This window comes from Drosophila ficusphila, unplaced genomic scaffold (assembly GCF_018152265.1).
Source record: "Drosophila ficusphila isolate 14025-0441.05 unplaced genomic scaffold, ASM1815226v1 contig_791, whole genome shotgun sequence".
NCBI classification, from domain to species: domain Eukaryota; kingdom Metazoa; phylum Arthropoda; class Insecta; order Diptera; family Drosophilidae; genus Drosophila; species Drosophila ficusphila.
Window position 1 is genome coordinate 5947873 of NW_025064737.1, and position 19096 is coordinate 5966968.

At 36.5% G+C, this 19096-nt stretch overlaps 1 protein-coding gene and 1 long non-coding RNA gene across 11 annotated transcripts in view; one reads left to right on the plus strand and one right to left on the minus strand.

Annotated features, from left to right (window-relative positions):
* The window catches only part of LOC108101438 (putative transcription factor capicua), a 55187-nt gene extending 40416 nt beyond the window's left edge, over window positions 1–14771 (minus strand). For 4 of the 9 annotated variants that reach the window (XM_043208983.1, XM_043208980.1, XM_043208975.1 and 1 more), the window contains exon 1: window positions 13735–14611. The gene's annotated coding sequence lies outside the window, so the exon portion shown is untranslated. The other 5 variants (XM_043208977.1, XM_043208976.1, XM_043208979.1 and 2 more) reach the window with 5 other exon arrangements.
* On the plus strand, window positions 1950–9164 carry LOC108101098. 2 transcript variants are annotated; one of them, XR_001772055.2, is made up of 3 exons: window positions 4370–8057; window positions 8726–8938; window positions 9028–9164. It is a non-coding gene; the product is annotated as an uncharacterized LOC108101098 (long non-coding RNA). The 2 variants fall into 2 exon arrangements; XR_001772054.2 differs by having other exon boundaries at window positions 1950–8938.
* Window positions 14772–19096: the final 4325 nt, after the last annotated feature.

Consider the following 19096-nt stretch of genomic DNA (forward strand, 5'->3'; position numbering starts at 1 on the left):
CAAAAGGCGGCATTGGGGACAACAAACAACAAAATTTACCCATATAGATATGTGGCGAGATATTGCATGAATGTTGGAATATTTGTTGTATAATTTATTCCGCACACTCAAACCACCCGACCCGATAAAGATAAACATGTAAATCAAACAAGAACTTTGACTGATGGCGACACCGCGACGCCTTCGTTGATGTTTCTGTTTTTTTTTGTTGTTGTTCTTGCCGTGGCTGATTGAGTGGCGCCAACGAATTAATAACTTTCGAGACCCACAATCTATCGTTTATGATGTGTGCAAATTTTCGGTTGAGTTTTTTTTCTACTTTTTCCGGCTATTTCGCTTGTCGCTTGAGTGAGAATTGGCTCCGCAAACTATGGTTAAAATTCACTATGCAAATTAAAAGAAAACAAACAATGGGCGAAAATTTATGGGCTTTAAATGTTTTCACAAATGTGAGTATGGTAGTAAAACTTCGAAATAAAGCTGTGATATGCTGATTGGTACTTAGAAAACATATTTTCAGAGATATTCATTCAGTCCCTAGTTTGTTATCGTATTCGTTTTTTTTTCGTTTTTTAAAAATAATATGTTGGGTTTTTTAGAAATTGTTCTTTTTACGACTTTTGAGTCAATTAAAAATAAAAATTCTTATGCTCGTGGATTTTTAACAGCCAATTAGCAGTTATAAATAAATTTATAGAAATATAGAAAATATTTTTATTATTTTCAGCGTGTGCAGATAAATTAGTTTACGTCATAATTGCTATCCCCAACATACTTGCATCACCAACAATACCGTTTTGTTCCCACCATAACGCTAATTTAATCACGTAAAGAGCACCCAGCCAAATGTGTGCTCAACAAGAATCACACTTATTTCGGCATGAGAAAATATTTGCAAAAATAATCCCCCAAATATATGCATACACATAGATTTATAATGAAAATATTCGTTTTTCTCATAAATATAGTTGGGCTAACCAACAAAAAAAAATGCTTCAAAGGTGTGTGGAGCACTGGGGATTCGGGGCGGTGAAAGAAAGCACGTGGATGGTTCAGATTGTTTGCTTTATTTACGCAGCATTAAAATGTGTTTAAACCGTACAAAATACGTACACAAGAGTGTGTTTATGTTTTCTAGGAGAGCTCCGGGCTGGCAGGTGCTTGGGTGGTGTTTTTGGGATGGACTGAAGGCGATGTGGTGGGCGGTGGGAGGCCGTCGCATTGACGCGTGTGGCGGGTACGAAAGCGGCCAAAGTGTGTAAATATATATTTTTATCGGCCATATAAACCCGTACTACGTTCGAGTGTGTAGATACAAACGCACACCACGATTCACAAGAAAAGCACTGGGTGTGTTTGTGTGTGATTCGAGCGATTAGCGCATGAATGAAAAAATTATACGACGTTGGTAGCAAAATATTTTTACTTTTTCGGTTCATTTGTTTTTGTGGGCACAGGCGGCCGGCCTTATCGAGGTCTCTAACGTTGCTCTTTTTATTATAAATTACCTGATTATTCGTTTCGGGCCCAGAATAAAGTCACACTAAATTGATTTTGGCTCTCTTTCCCAGAAATAGAGATAAAATTCAGTCTGCCGTTGGTGTAGGCAAACCCATCAGCAGATATGGCCAATCCAATGTGTGCGTGCTTATGCGGAATAATATATACGTATATATATATATATATAAACGTATATATTTGGAAGATATAGAAACAGTCGACAGACAAAACACAGCCAACTTGTTCTAATGTCTGCATACTTAGGGATTAAAAAGGTATTCGGCTTATGGTATTACCCTTTAAATAAAAACTTAAAAAGAAGCTTAAGCTTTCTAAAAAAAATTTTAATTTTTTGAATGTTGGGAAAATTAAATATGTGATCAAAATCTTTTAAATGCTTATTATATTATATTTAAAAAAAAAACTAAAATTTATGATAAATAATCTGGATTGATGCATTTGAAAAATAAACACACGTTAATAACTATTATTGAAGCTTAAAGCTTGGCAATAATGACATAAAATTGTTTTATATCGTGAGTCGTGACTTAATTGAGTCAGCTCACTGGAAATTACATGGCTCCCATAGAAATCTAACTGCCAATTAAACCAAAACCAATAATTTTACTGGGGATTTTGTTTAGCAGTTGCATTATGTGTATTGAATAGGAACAGAAATAGGTCGCCCTTCTACAAATTGTGTAATCATCGGTAATTTGAAAAAGTCCCATTTTTTTGCTTAGAAGATAGGGTATTTTTCAGTCGCTAGGGTAAACTATCTTATCTCCATCTTTTTCTTTCGATTAGTACATTTTGTTTTGTTTGATTTTGATGCCTTATTTTTGTCTGTGTCTCGTCGGTCTCAGCTCAAAATAAGTTTCATTAATTAAAAATGAACAAAACGTGTTGTACGTTGGCGTTATATATTCATCTTCTACTTATAGATTGGCAATGTGCACACGTACTACGCGTTCACTGTACACTGACCGAATATATACGGATTTATTTATATAGTTATTTCTTTTGTGCTGTTTATCGTGCGATGTCGCATAATTGAAGTGTGTTGATTGGCATTTCAGTCAGGCACCCGTTTCTTGGGGCTCCCTCGAGTTCCTGTCGGAGAATTCTCTCTGGGGAGGGTGGATTTAGATAAGGCCGGTGGAAGGACCCGCAGTGGGTCCGATATCTTTATCACCAGTGCTCTCAATCGAAGAACACATTTCAAACGAAATCGAACCCGGTATTTCTTTCAACATATAAAAAGAAGTAAAGAACAAGGCATGGCATGAAATGCAAACCACCAAGTTTCTTCAAGATAAAAAGGTTTTAATAATAAGTCAATAACAAGTACGCAATGAATGCATTTATCTCAGTTCAAATGTTGACTTATTAGTAAACTGATAATGAAGCCAATATCCATGAATGCAATTTCAAAATGTTTGCTGAAATAAATTGCAATCATTGTGGTGTGGTGGTGATATTGATAAGCTAGGTAATAAAACGCTATTTTTTCCTGACCAAATTTCTGTTGCTGCCCGGGCAAATATCAAATAAACAAAACCGTAAAAGCATAAAACATTCAACTGCAACCGGTTTGAAAACTCCTGCACACAAACAAATCAATTTAGTGAGAGAAAAGCTCAAACTAAATAAACGAAGCCCGAAAGAGAAACACATAAAAAATTGCACATAAATGAATATTAAATCCAGACAAGAACTCCTCTGGTTTGTCTCCTTCTTTAAGAATCCAGTGGGGCCGAATAGCAACAAACTGTGTTTTTTCTTCTTATATATATGTATATATACATATATCTTGCGCTGTATGTACATGTATCCGTATTGTACGAAAAGGGGAAAACATATATTTTCCCAACTCATTCTCATTTTCTTTTTTACGTTTTACGCGCGCGAGACTAAAGGAATGTTTACGCATACGTGGATGTGGCGGAGCGGTCCTTATAAAATCCAACGCCTCCCCCGACCGCAAACCGAATGTATCTGTATCTTTATAGGCAGCTGACAGCGGGGCTTGTTTCAGTTTGTTTTGGATTGGATTGGATAGGATCGGCCAGCGTTAACGATGTCTCCGCTTGTTTGTGCCGTCCGTTTCATTATATTTCTCGTTCTTTTCACTACCAGTCGATTCCATTCTTTTGAGCCAATTTTTTTCGCTGCCCGGCCGCCGTTCTTACGTGCATGTTTTCCTCTTACGCGCATTTGTTTACTATAGATACATAACAAACTTTAAGATACAAATACAGCCGGACGGGCTCGCACACGCATGTGGCCACTGTATCTGTATCTCTCTTTCTTAGCCATTAAAGCTTGAATAATACCTAAGTAAAAAAAGTAAACAAAAGAAGAAATATTATTTTCAAGCGCTCGAAAAAAGGTGGAAAGAAATGTAAGGAAAGGCATCTAACAAATGCTACACTTGTTCTTCGTTCCACGTTTTTTCTTTCCTCTGGTTTTTTGTTTTTGGTATTTACTGACGCTTTTACTTAAGTGAATTTCGTGAGTGAGCATTACATAAACAGGTGAGTCAAGATGACAAGAGAACGGGATGAACTGGATGTTACCCTTTATCATTGAAGATGAATTATTTAAGTGGACTTAGTGGCGTAAGCTCATTACCAATTTTCGGGTTAATAAAAGAGCAATATTTTGTATAGAAAAAAGACAATCACATTAAAGAGAAAAAATTTAAATAAATGGTTAGCTATAAACTTACAACTTTTCTAATTTGTTCACCCTACTAACTTGTTTCAAGTACCCGATCCTAAGACAGTAATGGGTAGTTCAGGGCCGAAAGTTAAATGGCAATATCCGATACAATTGTGGGGCTACCGAACATCGGTAGCAGCAGCAGCAGTAGCAGCAACAACAATAACTAAAGCACGAACCACAAATACCACTAAAATCGAATTAAGCAGCGGGAGGAGGCACTCAGGTTTATTTGCTTTTTGAGTGGAACAGCGGGATAAAAGCGGCAGGGTGAAGGGTTGTGTGTAATTTGGTAGTTTACTCAAAAGTGTGCCTCATGTGGATTATTTACCTTACAATTTAACAGGTAGCCCAGAGACTTGTGTATTTGGTAAAGATTGCGGCAGGTGGAGGGGGAACCCCGAGGTATAAAATAAACCATTTATCCACCTTAATATGTTTAGGCAAGAATTTAGCTGTACTTTGCAGCGCTAAGTATTAATCAACCAAATGGGGAAATACAATTGAAGCACCCATAAAAAAGTACTGCAATCTGAAAAGCACTATGAAACAGAATTCATTAACTATTGATTAAATTATTAAATTTAAATAAATGGAAATATGCCTGAGCAATAACTTTTAATTTTGTGAAAACCCTTTTAAACTATTGAAACTACTACCAATTGATTTATTTTAGGTTGACATGACTTTGTCTTGATATAAAAACCCATAATTTATTGGCTACTTGATAGATGAACTTCATACAAGGGTAGTGGACGATAAGTTTTATAATGTCCAGCCTGGGAGAAATCAGCAATCCACTCAACCCCAAGCAATATCACACACCTGCTACCTCTTACGATTACGAATTCAAGATTAATTGAAATCGGCAGTCCGTTCACCAACAGAAACAAATGTAGGTAATTGTGTACTGCTTGATTTTTGGGTATTTTATTATGAATTCTACTCAGACATAAAAAAAGTCAAGAGAATACATATGAAACACAAAAATTAAGCCATAACTATTAAAAGTTAAACATATTTTAAGTTATATTATATACAGAACATATCTATAGATGCCAGTCAAATAGTGCTGGTTTGTTTTTGTAGCTCTCATAATAATATAAGTCATTTGCATAAGCAAAATTAATAATGATATCCATTATAGTGCACATGTATCTATACTAGATCCGAACAATCGGTATACACAAAATGGATTGAGCATGACAACCGACAGTTGACAGCTAAACAACTCATTAATGAATAGCAAACGCTCCACCAGCAATAGCTACACTTTTAAGCTTATTACGGAACACACTCTTTATAAACGTACATATGTACATATGTATGTACATACCGTCAACAGCCGGCATCCAGTGCACACAAAACTACACTGAGCGTTTATATAGATATTCTCAGTTCGTATAACACAATCATGAGTGTGTATAGCACTTGAAATGGCAAATGAATGACATGACTGCGTACGAACTAACTGACTGACTGACTGACTGACTGACTGACTCTGTGACTAACTGACTGACTGACTGAGCAACCAATCAACCAGCGACTGAACGAATGATCGGTCGACAGAGCAACCGACCGCCAGACGAGTTAAGATTAATCAGAGACCCCGACCATAAAGCAGTACAGTGCCCAACGAAATTATAAATCATTCAAAATAGATTAAAATGGTAGGGTTGTTATTGTTGGAATTAATGGTAGAATTATTAAAAGCAACAATTTAAAAACGACACAAAAGCTTTACGTTTCTTTTTTTCTATTTGCAGAATCAATGTATATTTCATCTGAATTTTACTTACAATCTTTAATGTTTTAAAAGATGCTAGTTATAAAACAAATAGCGTTGAAAAACAATTGAAATTGTTTAAAAATATATATGTCTCAATTAAATTCACATCGCCAGACATTTTCGAAACGCACTGTATTCTCATGCATGTGTATATTTATTAGTTTGTTTTTAATAGTGTGTGATATGGGTAAAGAGTCGCACAATATAATGGTTTAAATGCCATATCAGCAACAGTGAAAAAAGAGTAAAACGTCGAATACAAATTACAACCCCAACACCAAACCCCTTGAGTTTGCTACCTCCAACCAACACCTTCTGAAATATATATGTATACGTATGGAGATAAAATAACAGGCGATTCTCAAGCAGCAAATGCACCCAAAAAAGAATTACAAGCACTTGCACAAAAGTTGTTGTCAACAAGTTTACGAGCCGAACCCGCTAGCACATACATATTGGCGTACAACAAAGCCATTTGCAACTCTCATCATTACCCAGCCCCCAGCATTATCAGTTATAATCAACCAAGCTTCTCTAGCCTTTTAGCATCTTTATTTTGAGTTTAGTTTTCGGTTCGCTTCGTCTTGTTTTTCACTTTGCCAGCTTTGTTGTTATCCAAATTTTTTTTGTTTGGTTTTGGTATTTTATTTATATATCTCGTGACGTGACGTGAGTAATAACTATATAGATTATCTAGGCCCCCAACTTTACGCAGCCCTGTTGTTTTTTAGTCGACTCTTTTTGGCTTGGCAGCACGCACAAGTCTGTCAAGGAAACGGCTTAAAAGTATTAATTTTAAAGTGCAAAAAACGCAATAGCTGTTGATCTTTGGAACTGCAAACAATAAACAAGTGCAAGAACACTCTGTGTTGGCAGCTGCAAAGACTTGTAAAAATGTCCCGAACTCTGAAATTAATAAAGAGATATATCTAGACTATCCCCGAAATTTTTTTTATAAATTATGCAGCAAGAAGTTAATTCGTTTTTGATAGCGGAAGGCCTAACAATGAAATCATTTTACGTAATTTAACATTTAACAAGTTGTTTTCCCTGCTGATACATATATGTATAAACTGAAAAATAAATATTACTTATTTGCAACATTGTAAACTGTAAGTAACATTCGGTGAGCCAAATTAAATGTATTCCCTTTTTCTAGAAATGTTCATTGCCCAATTAATTGATCCATTTGCTTTCAAAGTTTCTTTATTCATTCACATAAAATCGGCAAATAAAGTTCGTAAAGTATAATTTATTATTGCCTGCTATAGCTGTTTGATCATTTTCATTAGACGCCAACAAAGCGAAGCACTTTAAAATGTATTTGAGTAAAAACTACACAGAACATCCAGAAAGTAATAAATTTTATTGCAAAATTGCCTTTTCATTCATTTCGCCTCAAAAGCAGATAAAAATGTGTTTTTTTTTTTTTACTTTTAGCTATTGTTGCTAACAAATACAGACAGGGCACAGATACAGATATATGTGTTTTTCATTAAGAATGAATTCATCGTATGACTGTTTTGTTTGCTTAGTTGGAGAATGTCTGTCTGTCGGAATATTTATCTATCTGTATTTATATATACGTTTTTGTGATGCATTACTTTTAGATATTCTCACTCACTGAAAACGAGCGAGAGGCGAGTGAGAGAAATCGAATAAATAAACAAATTCTGAGAACGTTGTGTGTTCGACAAAATGAAGTAATACAACGATATTGTAAATGTAATCGTATCTCAGTCCAAACATCTGCATCTGCTCTCAAAAGTACGGAACAAATAGAAATATACTCGAGTATCTATAATAATATAGAAGTATTAATTCCTGACAAAACTGATAGCGAATATCAGTACATTTTTGCAGGCTTATCATTTTAAATAAACAATTTAAAATACTCATTGGCTTATCAGCGTTTCTTCCTTTCCTTTTTTGCTTTTCATATATTTCACCTCTTCACTTTGAATACCACCGAATTTTAAAGTGTGTGTGGATTGATAAGCAAGCCTTGTTTACCTCGTCAAACATTAACACTAAATATTTCTCTGTAAGTATCAAATAGCCGGATTTTTGTCCATTATTCTGATTATTAATCTTTAGCCTGCATGTTTCATTGAATAATACCTAAACATAAAGCACATTTTATTATGTTAATGTTAAAGCACTTAACTAAGATACGTTTAATACATTTCACTACCATTTGCAATGAAATATTTTACTATACTAGGTTATTAATAGCAATATTTTTTAACGTCCACACTTTAAAAAGTCTCTGTTATTTGCTTGTTTAAATTGAATAAAATTAATTCGAAAGATTGCGCTTATATTTTTATTTTAGAAAAGTAAAAGCTAAATAATATCTGGTTTGATCTTGATTTGGAATCATAGGCCGGTTCTGAAATTGAGACGGATACCGAGACTGGAACGGTAGCCCCCAAGACAGCAGCATTTAGAGCGGTGCACATATAAAAAACAACCGAAAACCAAAATTTGTCCGGTTTGTTTGGTGGGTTTATATTACAGCATTGATTTGTGAACCGGTTTGGGAATGTTTCCAGTATAAATACCACAATTTATGTTGTTTTGCGCCGTGTGTGCCATTGTTGGGGCCAACAAACAAACATTTGCCGGCTTATTTGGAACGTGTTTTATAATACAGGATAAGCGCTAGCTATCGCATCGAATTTGAATACAAATTGTCATACATTTTCACAGAAACCGAAAGCAGTTCGCATAAATCTCGATAGGGAAATTAACGGAGTCTGGGGACCTGGAGTGGGGGATACGCGATGAGTAATACCATAAACGCTAATGAGGCCAAGACGGCTTACTCATCGAAGATGTCGAAGTACGTGGAATCCGCCGAACTCATTCCTACGAACAGGAGGTAGAGGAAAATGCAAGTCGCAGCAGTAGATCAACGAAAAGGTATTATTTTCATAGTTTATAAAAACCAGTTCAAGCTGCCCTCTCTCCCGACGCCTTTTGATTCATATTTATACCTATTATTATAACAGGCAGCTCAGCACAATAAAAATTCTAATATGAAACATGGACGTTAGATGGATTTAACAAAGAAAAGAAATAGAAGTTTGGAGCTTGATTTGGTGCGAGCCAACCAAAGCAAATACAAACCGCAGAGTTTCAAAGACAACTTCTTGTTTCCTTCTTGAAAATTCCGGTTCTTTGGATTCTTTCGGGCCAGAAGCCGGGGGTGCAGGGAGAATCAGAGAGAGGCCGAGACCCAGCAGACGTAATTAATGATCCCGAAAACGTTGACGACGGCAACCAGCAGCAGATTCAGTAAACCCATGAAGGGGCAAACGCATGTTTTGGACCTTTTTTTCTGTTCGGCCGCTTGGCAGATGAAATACCAAAAGTGGAATACAGGTGCGGATTAAGGTCAGACGGTCGCTTGGAGCCCGAGATTTGGTGGGTCGAGGCGAATCAATAACATTTCCTTACTCAACTTAAAATACATATTTTTCAATTTCAAATATGTTATAGCCTCCAAAGACCATTTAAACGTTTGAAACGTATGCAAAAATATTTAATCACCACCCTGAAAAATATTTTGTTTAAAGCATGAAAGCTAGTATGAAACTAAAATATTAATCATCTTAAAAAAATCTGAAAACCAAATGTTCTGGTGCATGTGGCACTGAATAATAAGCTCACTTAAAGATAAATTAATTTCAGTTTATTTTCAAATATCTGAGACAAATTACTAATAGCAGTGACTTACAGATAATACATTTTTAAGAATTAAAATACGACTCAAGAGTAAAGATTAAACTTTTGTTATAGTTCATCGTTCTGTAAGACCTTCAATGTCACAAAGAATAAGTTTTTTTATGTGAATCATTGTGGGATTTTTATGTATTGATTACTTCAATTGTGATATTTTTTATCATTAAAGGAAATATTGTAGTAATAAGAAAACTTCAGCACGAAATATCTTAGCAGACTCCACAACTGGATGCCATAAGAAGTTGTACAACTCGATGTTTATAGTATTTGTAGAATGCTGAGGGGCGAGTCTGCAAAACGTACTACAAGATACACAACAACAACAACAGCAGCTAACGCAACATGGAAACTGGTTTGGGGCAACAACAGCAAGTTACACACCAATATGTGTTGCCCATACACACAGATACATACATACAATGCCCACCTAGGCGTGTGTTAGTGTCAAACAAGAAGACGAAGACTTAAAAACAACAACATTATAAAAAGAGAACCGAGAAACAGCCAGAAAACGAGACTCTACAAAGCCCCACACTCTTGCACTCTAAAATCTACCTCCTTCTTGCTTTCCATATTCTTGAACTTCAAAAAGTACAACGATGAAAATCGAACAAAAACCCAGCATAAAACAAATAAAAACGAAGAAGCAAACAACAACGTCAAGCCGTCAGACAGCTACTGGTGTTAACCCGTAGTACATAGTAGTAAAAAGCAGCCAGCAGCACTACCACCACTCAGGCACAGCCGCACCACAAATATACATTCATACGTATATGTACGTGTATGTGTATACACGCGCGTACAACGCTGCGTATACGCCATGTCTGGCTGACAACGTCTTCGCCGCCTGCCTTCCTTCTTATCGTTCCCCTTTTTCGTTCTTTCTTCTCCATCTCCTCCTCGACTCTTTAACGCTAATGCCTACTATGTGTATATATTCCCGACTCGCGAACGATCGTCATCTGTGCAGCCTGCAGACGAAGGGCCCCAAAAAGAAGAAGAAGCCCCCCAGTGCACTATGTGATGCTCCCCGCACAACCTCACAATCGGAATTCAGTAGCGAGAGATTAAGTGCGGAAGGCAATAGGAAAACCCCCAACATGACGATGGGGATGATAGTATGAGTAATTTATCCAAATGGCACAATTTCAGTAACTTATGAAATTATTGACTTACACATTTGCATTTTATTGCAAATTGTTTTATTAATCCATTGGTATGATCACCCTTTTAGATATTATATTGATTTTCTACTTACAAATTTTGATCAGTTCAGAATAAACTAAAATATGATTAAAAGTTTATTAAAACAACAGTTGATGCTGCATAACATAACCTTAAGAAGAGAACGATGGAAGGGCTCATGTGCTAATAAAAATGTTTATATATTAATACTTCTTCAGTTCCCCCGATCTTAAGTTATTGTAAATACTATCGGATTTTTTGTTGAGTCCAAACAAAAAGACTTTATATATGATTCCACCATATAAACTATAGAGTCAGGCGCTATTCTACTTGGTAACATGTGGCGGAATAAAGAATCGGATTCATTGTAGTCACTGTAAGAGGCTAAATCGGCAGCCGACAGAACTTTAAGTCCATCCATTACAAATGCTTTTCTTTTCATTTCGTGTTTTTATTCCGATCTGGGCATGACTGCTGGGGATCTGCCTGCCTGCCCTTCTGTCTGGGTTTTTTAATGCTCTACATGATCTGGTTTTGTCGTGGATTTGGGCAATTTCAACTTTTTGATGGATTGTTATTGAAGTTTTGCTGTTTGTTGTTTGTAGCTTTTGTGGCTTATTTCAACTTTTTAATGGTTTCCATCTCGATTTTTGTTGGCCATGTAAACAAAAAGATCTTGAGATACACATTTTTTCTAGTAGAAAAGAAGAAGATTTCTTCAAGGCTTTAATAAGACTTTTAGGGCATTATGCTTACGGCTATCAGCTAATGATAGTTAAATGGAAGTTTTTGTTGAAAACAGATGATAAATGTTATCAAAACCCACTTTACATATTTAAGTATCTTTTCGTAAAGTCTATCTAAATTTCTTGCAGCGCATTGGCCTAATTGAGAAACTAGCTTCAATACCAAAATTGGCTCATTGTCCTGGCCATAAAAGGCACACACTCGCACACCATCAACACAATGTAATAAAATACGAAACAAAAAAAAACTAGCCAAGAAAAACGTGCCATGCCACGAATAATGAAGTTAATAATAAAAATGAAAAAAAGGAAACGTTTGCCGCTAACGATAAACCAAATTTGTACAAATAAAATAAATTAATAAACAATCGGCGTGCGAGTTTCTTTCGCTGTATGTGTGTGTGTGCGAGTGAGTGAATTACTAAGTTTTTGCCACCAAAGTTGGATTTGCCATTTATATTTCATTTATTATACATAGAAGCCGAAGTCGTAGACATAGCAACGGGTTTATTTCTGTATCGGTGTTTAGATTAATTCACAGAACGACATGCCAATTAGCAACAAAAAGTTCTAACCGTTGATTAATTATTCTAAAAATTCAGTAACCCCACCTACCCGTATAAGCGAATGACAATAAAAATAAATATTGGTAAAGTATATTGAAGTATGTATTTGCATTATTAATGTCATTGGAACACGCCTAATTCGATGTACATATACTACATAAAAAAGATTTCTTCACACAGTGATCTTTTGGATTTCCAGCAAAGAAGTTATATTACATTATCGAAGAAACAGGATTGATTGGACTATATAAATTTGAATTATTTTTATATAAATATATTTATATATTTAACATTATTTTAACAAATTTTAGTTTTCAGTTTCATTAACTCGTTTTTTTTTTAAGTGACCACTGTACAAGCTTATTGTGTGTATGCATTACTTTTCACAATGGTGTTGTTGGTGCTGCTAAGTGCGTCTAGTAATTTGCTGATAATTATCAACAAATGCGCGCTCACGCACATTGAAATGTAAATTAGGCAGTGGAAAGGGTGGGAGAGAGCGAGCGAGAGAGATAGTCAGACAGAGAGAAATTGGGTCCGAACGGCAGCAACAATAACAAATGCAAAAGCAACGCATCGCTCGAACCTCATGCGATGCAGTTGCCAGCGAGAGTTTTGTTGCTAATTACACTAACACTCTGATGCGCAGCCAGTCAGAGTGCAAGTGCGATTGTATATGTGTGCGGGAGTGGGTGGGGGCGATTAACTTCAGTTGGTAACAGTGGGGCCAATGCACAGACATAAAGTTCTCGATACTCACAGAAAGTTAAATAATATTCATGAGACACTGTTTCAGTCACAAAACTTTTCTTAGCATAGACTGATCATAGTTTTAATCCTATCTCAGTTGAAAACTGGAAACGTTTCTCGCAGTGGACTGCGACTTTGTTAACTCATTTGTGGCCAACAAATTCTCATATACCAATCATGATTTCCCTAATGAAACCAACCGAAAACCAGTAACTTGTATCTTTAGCTAATTTCAGTAGCTGATTCTCACTCCATTGTTTTTGTTTACAAAAACGCAGAGCTTAATTTGAAATTCAACATTTCACATTTAACATATCAATGATAAAGAATGCACACAAGCACACGCACATGCAAAGTCTATGAGCTATTGTTAAACCTTTTTTTTTGTTTGCTTATGAACAATATGATGTGCAAATGTTCAAAGCTTTGTAGCTAACATTTTTTTTAAACAAAAGGAGAATAGAATTTCGCGAATACAAATTTTGTGGCCTGACCAGCTACAACAAATACACACGGTCACACTGAAGCCCGCTGCTCTCCCAAAGAGAGCGGTGTGCTTTGGTATGTGTGGCTGTTTGTGGAAATGAATGAAGCGCTGCTTGCCAACAACGTAAAAGCAAGTGTAAGAGCGAGCAAGGGAGAGGGGGGTCGAGAGAGAGCGGGAGGGGAAACAAGAAATTTTCCAATTGGCAAGCACACAACATGGGGTAAAAGAATTTGCGCTTACCGTTTTTCGCTTATTGACGTAGGCGTCTGTTTCCGTCCGTATGTGTGTGTATGGCTTTTTCCTCACTTATATTTTATTTGCTCGGTTTGTTTTTGTTATGCAAAAGGCATAGAATTTCGGGTTGTACACGTTAAAAACACAAACACTTTACAAATTATTTAACAGCTAGCTAGGCTGGTGATCGCTCTCTCGCTCTGCACATGCACTGTGAATAAAATGTTGGCTATATCTATATTATGTATTTGTAGTTGGCTGGGGCTTTACAACTTTTCCACGAGCAAAACAACGCACGAATGTGGAAAACGCGAACCGACGAGCCGAAAACCGTGAAAAGTGTTCATTGAGGAAAATTGAAATGAGCGACCCAGCATGTGACTCTCCCGCGCTTGCTCTCTTTTTGGGGTCTCTCTCGCTCCCTCGGGGGGGCCAGTGTTGCCAACTCAGCAGCAAAGCCCCAATGCAAAGCAAAACGTCCAATTCGGATACTCCAATTCTGATTTGAACTTATTAATTATTTAATTGGGATTTTCGGGCAGCAGTTGTGTGGGCTGGCAACACTGCTCCACTGAACAGACAGCGCGTCGACGTCAGCGTATGTGTGTGTGATTGTGTAGGTTTTGCTGGTGCTCACTCTCTTTTCCCCATAACTCGCCCCTCTTTGTCACACGCGCATTTTCGATTGATTGTTGTTATTATTTTGCTTTTAATATTGAGCTTAATTCAATATTTGGCAAGTATCTAAGCAGCTCAGTTTGTTTTTTCAGCTCTGTTTCACTTGTTTTCGCACCTACACTTGTGCGTGCACCCGCGCTTGAGTGGGTGTGCGTGAGTGCGTTGCATTTGCGAACGAGTTTTATTTGTTTTTTTTTACGGAGTACAAACGAACCGTTTTATCCACGAAGGGCAGTAGGCACAGCCTGTTATGGCGCTTATTGGCTTTCGGTGCGCGGAGCACAAGAACAATTCACTCCACCTTCCGACATCCGCGACACGTCCGCCTGCGTTCGAGTTCGGCCGAGTTTTTTTCGACCCTTGCTTGTTTTGTTTTAGGGATGTGAAAAATATAGAAGTTTCAATACATCGATATTTTCGTGTGATATTTATTTTTGCGATACTTATCGCTTCCTCGATTGACATACTCTTTTTTGTCCGCTAGGGGGCGCCAAGCAACTAACGAATTAAGCCCGAAAAATTCCACTGGAGGCGCATTCTCCAGCTTGCCAACAAATATTTTACATGGAAATGTTTTTGTCAACAAACGTTCGAAAACGATTTCGTTATCTGTTGGTGTGACTATAAAAGACCGCGACTTAGGATTTTTGAATAACGTCAGGAAGAACGATCGTTACTCACATTAAAAATAACTTTGTGTCACTTAAAAAGCCAAATCAGTGGCTCCAGCCAAAGTTTTGCTTGGTGGAAGAACAAGCTTAAGGCGGGTGGAGGAGTCTGATAGTTGGTAGAGGTTTTTGCTACTGTTAGCTAAACGCAAATTTCTGATAAATATTATGCCTAACGGGGCTGTTGGAATAATTTACAGTTTCAGTAACTGAAAAGGAAATCAACATTTTTGGGGGAAACCCAATTAGAAAAACTGCTATCAAAAGTTGAAAAAAATGGTTACTTTTTCTGAAACACATTCAACATATATTTATAAAAGGCCAATTTTATAATAAAACACAATAAATACATCAAGGTCTTGATACCAATTTAATTTAGCAAAAAAGATTAATATCTTCTACCCCTGCAAGCCTTTGGAAGATAAATTTATCCCCTATCGTCTAGAAGACACTTCTTAGTCACTTCTGGAAGATAGAAAGACGATAGAACACATTTTACAAAAACAAAATACACATCTATCGCCTAGAAGTCACTTCTTAGACACTTCTGGAAGATAGAAAGACGATAGAAATTTTTGGAAAAAAAAGAAGAGTTTTTTATCGCCTAGAAGTCACTTATAAGTCACTTCTGGAAGATAGAAAGACGATAGCACACATTTTACAACAACAAATATACAAAAAAACTATCTCCCAATTCACTTCTGGAAGTTGATAGGAAGATAGTAAAGCAAAGGTCCCAAAAATTTACCGATATTCTGGTTTTACTGAACATTTTTGTGTATTTTCTTTTGACCCGCGTACAGATTTTGCTGCAAGGCGTCATTTAGTTTCTAGACTGCTGTCTTGCCAGTTCAAGTCTGAAAATTGTTAAGTGTTTAAAAATATTATTACGTCTAACAACGCGTACAATGCCGGAAAAAAATGCAGCACATGTTAAGATCAACTATTTTTTTATATAAAGGTAATGCACATCAGTTTCTAAATATGCTTTTCATTTTAATAATGTTATTTGTGTGTTTTCTTATAGAGTTTACGTTTGTTAAATTTCCGGATGATTCAGAGCTGAAAAATCAAAAAATCTTCCATCAACAGCTCATCGGTTGTACAAGCGTCGAAAATATACAAAATTATATTAAAAAAAATATATTAACATATAAATTATTACATTAAAAAAAAATTTAATTTTTAATAAAAATAGTAAAAATATTTTCTATTATTTTTTTCCAATTGGGAATATTCTTCTGGGTAACTTCTGGAAGTGTCGCGGAAGTCACTTCTAGAAGTGTCGCGGAAGTCACTTCTAGAAGTGTCGCGGAAGACACTTCTGGAAGTGTCGCAGAAGTCTCTTCTGGGGGGTGACGCAGAAGTCACTTCTGGAAGTGTCGCGGAAGTCTCTTCTGGGGGGTGACGCAGAAGTGTCACAGTTCTTCCCGACGGACGTCACTTCCGCGATCCGAAAGCGATAGTCGCGGAAGATAGTTTTATCTTCCAGAAGTCACTCAGAAGTGTCTTCCGCGATAGAAAAGGCTTGCAGGGACGATTCCACACAACAACATCCGTAAGAATCAGTGTGGGTGTTTTCGAAATAATAGATCAAACGCGCCAGTTTTAAAAACCAAAACCCCGCTTGATGATTTCTCATTAAACTGCGCTTTCTTGAGTGGATAATTTATGAATGCACTATCTCCAAATGAGACCCGCTCGTATGGGATCGCCGTAAAAAGTGCAAACATTCATCAAATTTACGCCCGAACTTTAGAAATATGAAAACCGCGCTATGTGACCTGTACACCTGCTGCCGGTGAGCGACATAAATTACGCATACGTCGTGTTAACCGTGGGAAAACATATAAATGTGTTTGCCTCCCACACGACAGCGGCAAAAACAAATTGTTGTACCTTCTGCTGCTGCTCCTATTATTGCCATAACTTTAGACTTTTATGAGCAGAGAAGTCTGAGACGAAATCAGGTTTCTTCATCGAGTTTGGCCGATGGAAATGTAACACCTAAAGTTTAATGAGTCGGAAAGTGCAAGTTAAGAGACAGGACCCAAATATATTAGGTTCAATTAATTAATTGAAGCGGTAAGTGAAAAGCAATGTAACACACACACTAATTTCATTAAGGCAGAGGTTAAAATAGTTTATAAAGTACATAAACTTTTACAAAAAGCCACATAAATGTGATGGAAACTATAAAAAACCTGAAAGCTTTACACTTAAATTGGAAACTAAATTACCATCTACCAATATCCGTCAGAGTACTCAAAAAAATACTGATCTTTATACACTTCTTGCTATACATTTTTATCACTGGTTAAAACGAAAATAAAAATCATGCTGAAGTGCACCGTAAAGTTTTTGCAGTCTGGATAACGCAATAATTAGCATTGGAGATATAACAGCGGAGGGTCGACGTTGGTTTTTTGGCATTTAAAATAATAATCCTAATTTGCTACACCTGTCATCAAGTTTTTATGCTCGCATGTGTGTGACTGGGGCTGCACAAAAAGTAATTTGTAAAATTCCCCGCTATAAAACATTTATAATAAAAAGGTAGCAAGTGTCAAGCAAAGACACCCCGAGCAAAACCCTCTTCTCGCATAACTCTCTTGGCCAACACATTTTTCGCATTTAGTTCGTAATAAAAAGCAAACATTAAAAGCGAATATTCACTTCGAAACCGACATTACGGCAAGTTGTGGTTTATGGGGGGAAATATAGGGGGTCGTTTATGGTTGTGGATGGAGTTTTGCTCTTGCGGATGAGTTCCCTAATGGCTAAAGGATATTACTTCAAACTGGTGTAGTTTTGATTAGATTAAAAAGTCAAATACCTCGATAAATAAATAAATTTGTATATTATAGATATGGCTTTAAAACAGATTTATATCCGCAAGCCAAAAATTAGTTAGTTCGTGACTGCCATATTTTTTGACAAGTAATTAAAATTACCAATTACTACCGAACTACCTTCGCGTCAAATGACAATTTCAAAAAAAGCACGAAATATTTCCACTAACTTTAGACGGCATCAAAATGTTTTGGCGTGTGTGAAATGTGTTTAATTTTAAATTAATTATGCCCGTCAGCTAACTTCTTTTTCCACATGTACTTTTTAACCGTGCTTCCGCGATACACATACTCGTACTCATTTACCAGCACATTTTACATATTATAATGAAATTTGCGCATAAAACTTTGCCTTTTTGTAAGCGAGTACAACAAAAGCGGGCAAAATAAGGAAAACACAAAAAATGCATGTACCACACATCAAACAAAACAAACGAACTGGGCGGGAAATGGACGGAAAATGGACGGAAAAGTCAGTCTACAAAAGAGTTACAAAATGACCAGCGGGTATTTTGTTTTTTAGCTTTCGTTTTCTATTTTCCGAAATTCTTGTTTTCGTTTTTGGCCAAGTTAATTGGAATAGTTTTCACCAAACATAAACAAGCTTTAAGAGCTGAAAGTGCGGCGGTTTTGGGGGCGGTGGGCGTGGTTTGCATATATATTTGATGTGTTCGCTGCCAAGAACTGAGCTTCATCATATAAATTAATTCGCAAAGAACCTTGAATTTCTGGTCTGAACTTAACAAACTTTCTTCCCCACTTCGGAGATCCTCCGAAGCATATTGCTGGCCAGACATAAAACTTGATTTAATAACCGCTGCTGGCAGCCATAAAAATTTGCGCCATTAAAATTTGCCAGAACGAAATTTTTGGCTCATAAACGAAGAGCATTTAAAACGAAATGAATCCAACAATCCTTGGGTTAGATCGGGTTCTCCGGGGTCTTAAGGTCTTTATTAGCTGTTAGCAGGCATTCCCAAGGTTCATAAACCTGGTTTCGAGTTTTTCGGTTATGGGATTTGAAAACCACGCCTATTTTATGCTTAATGGTAAAATATTAGGAGTATTAAGCAGCGAGTAATATTTCACTGTCCATTTTAAAATCTGAGTTTTAAGTTCACTAAATAATAACAGAAATATGGTTTCCATATCCGCAAATAAAAATCCTTA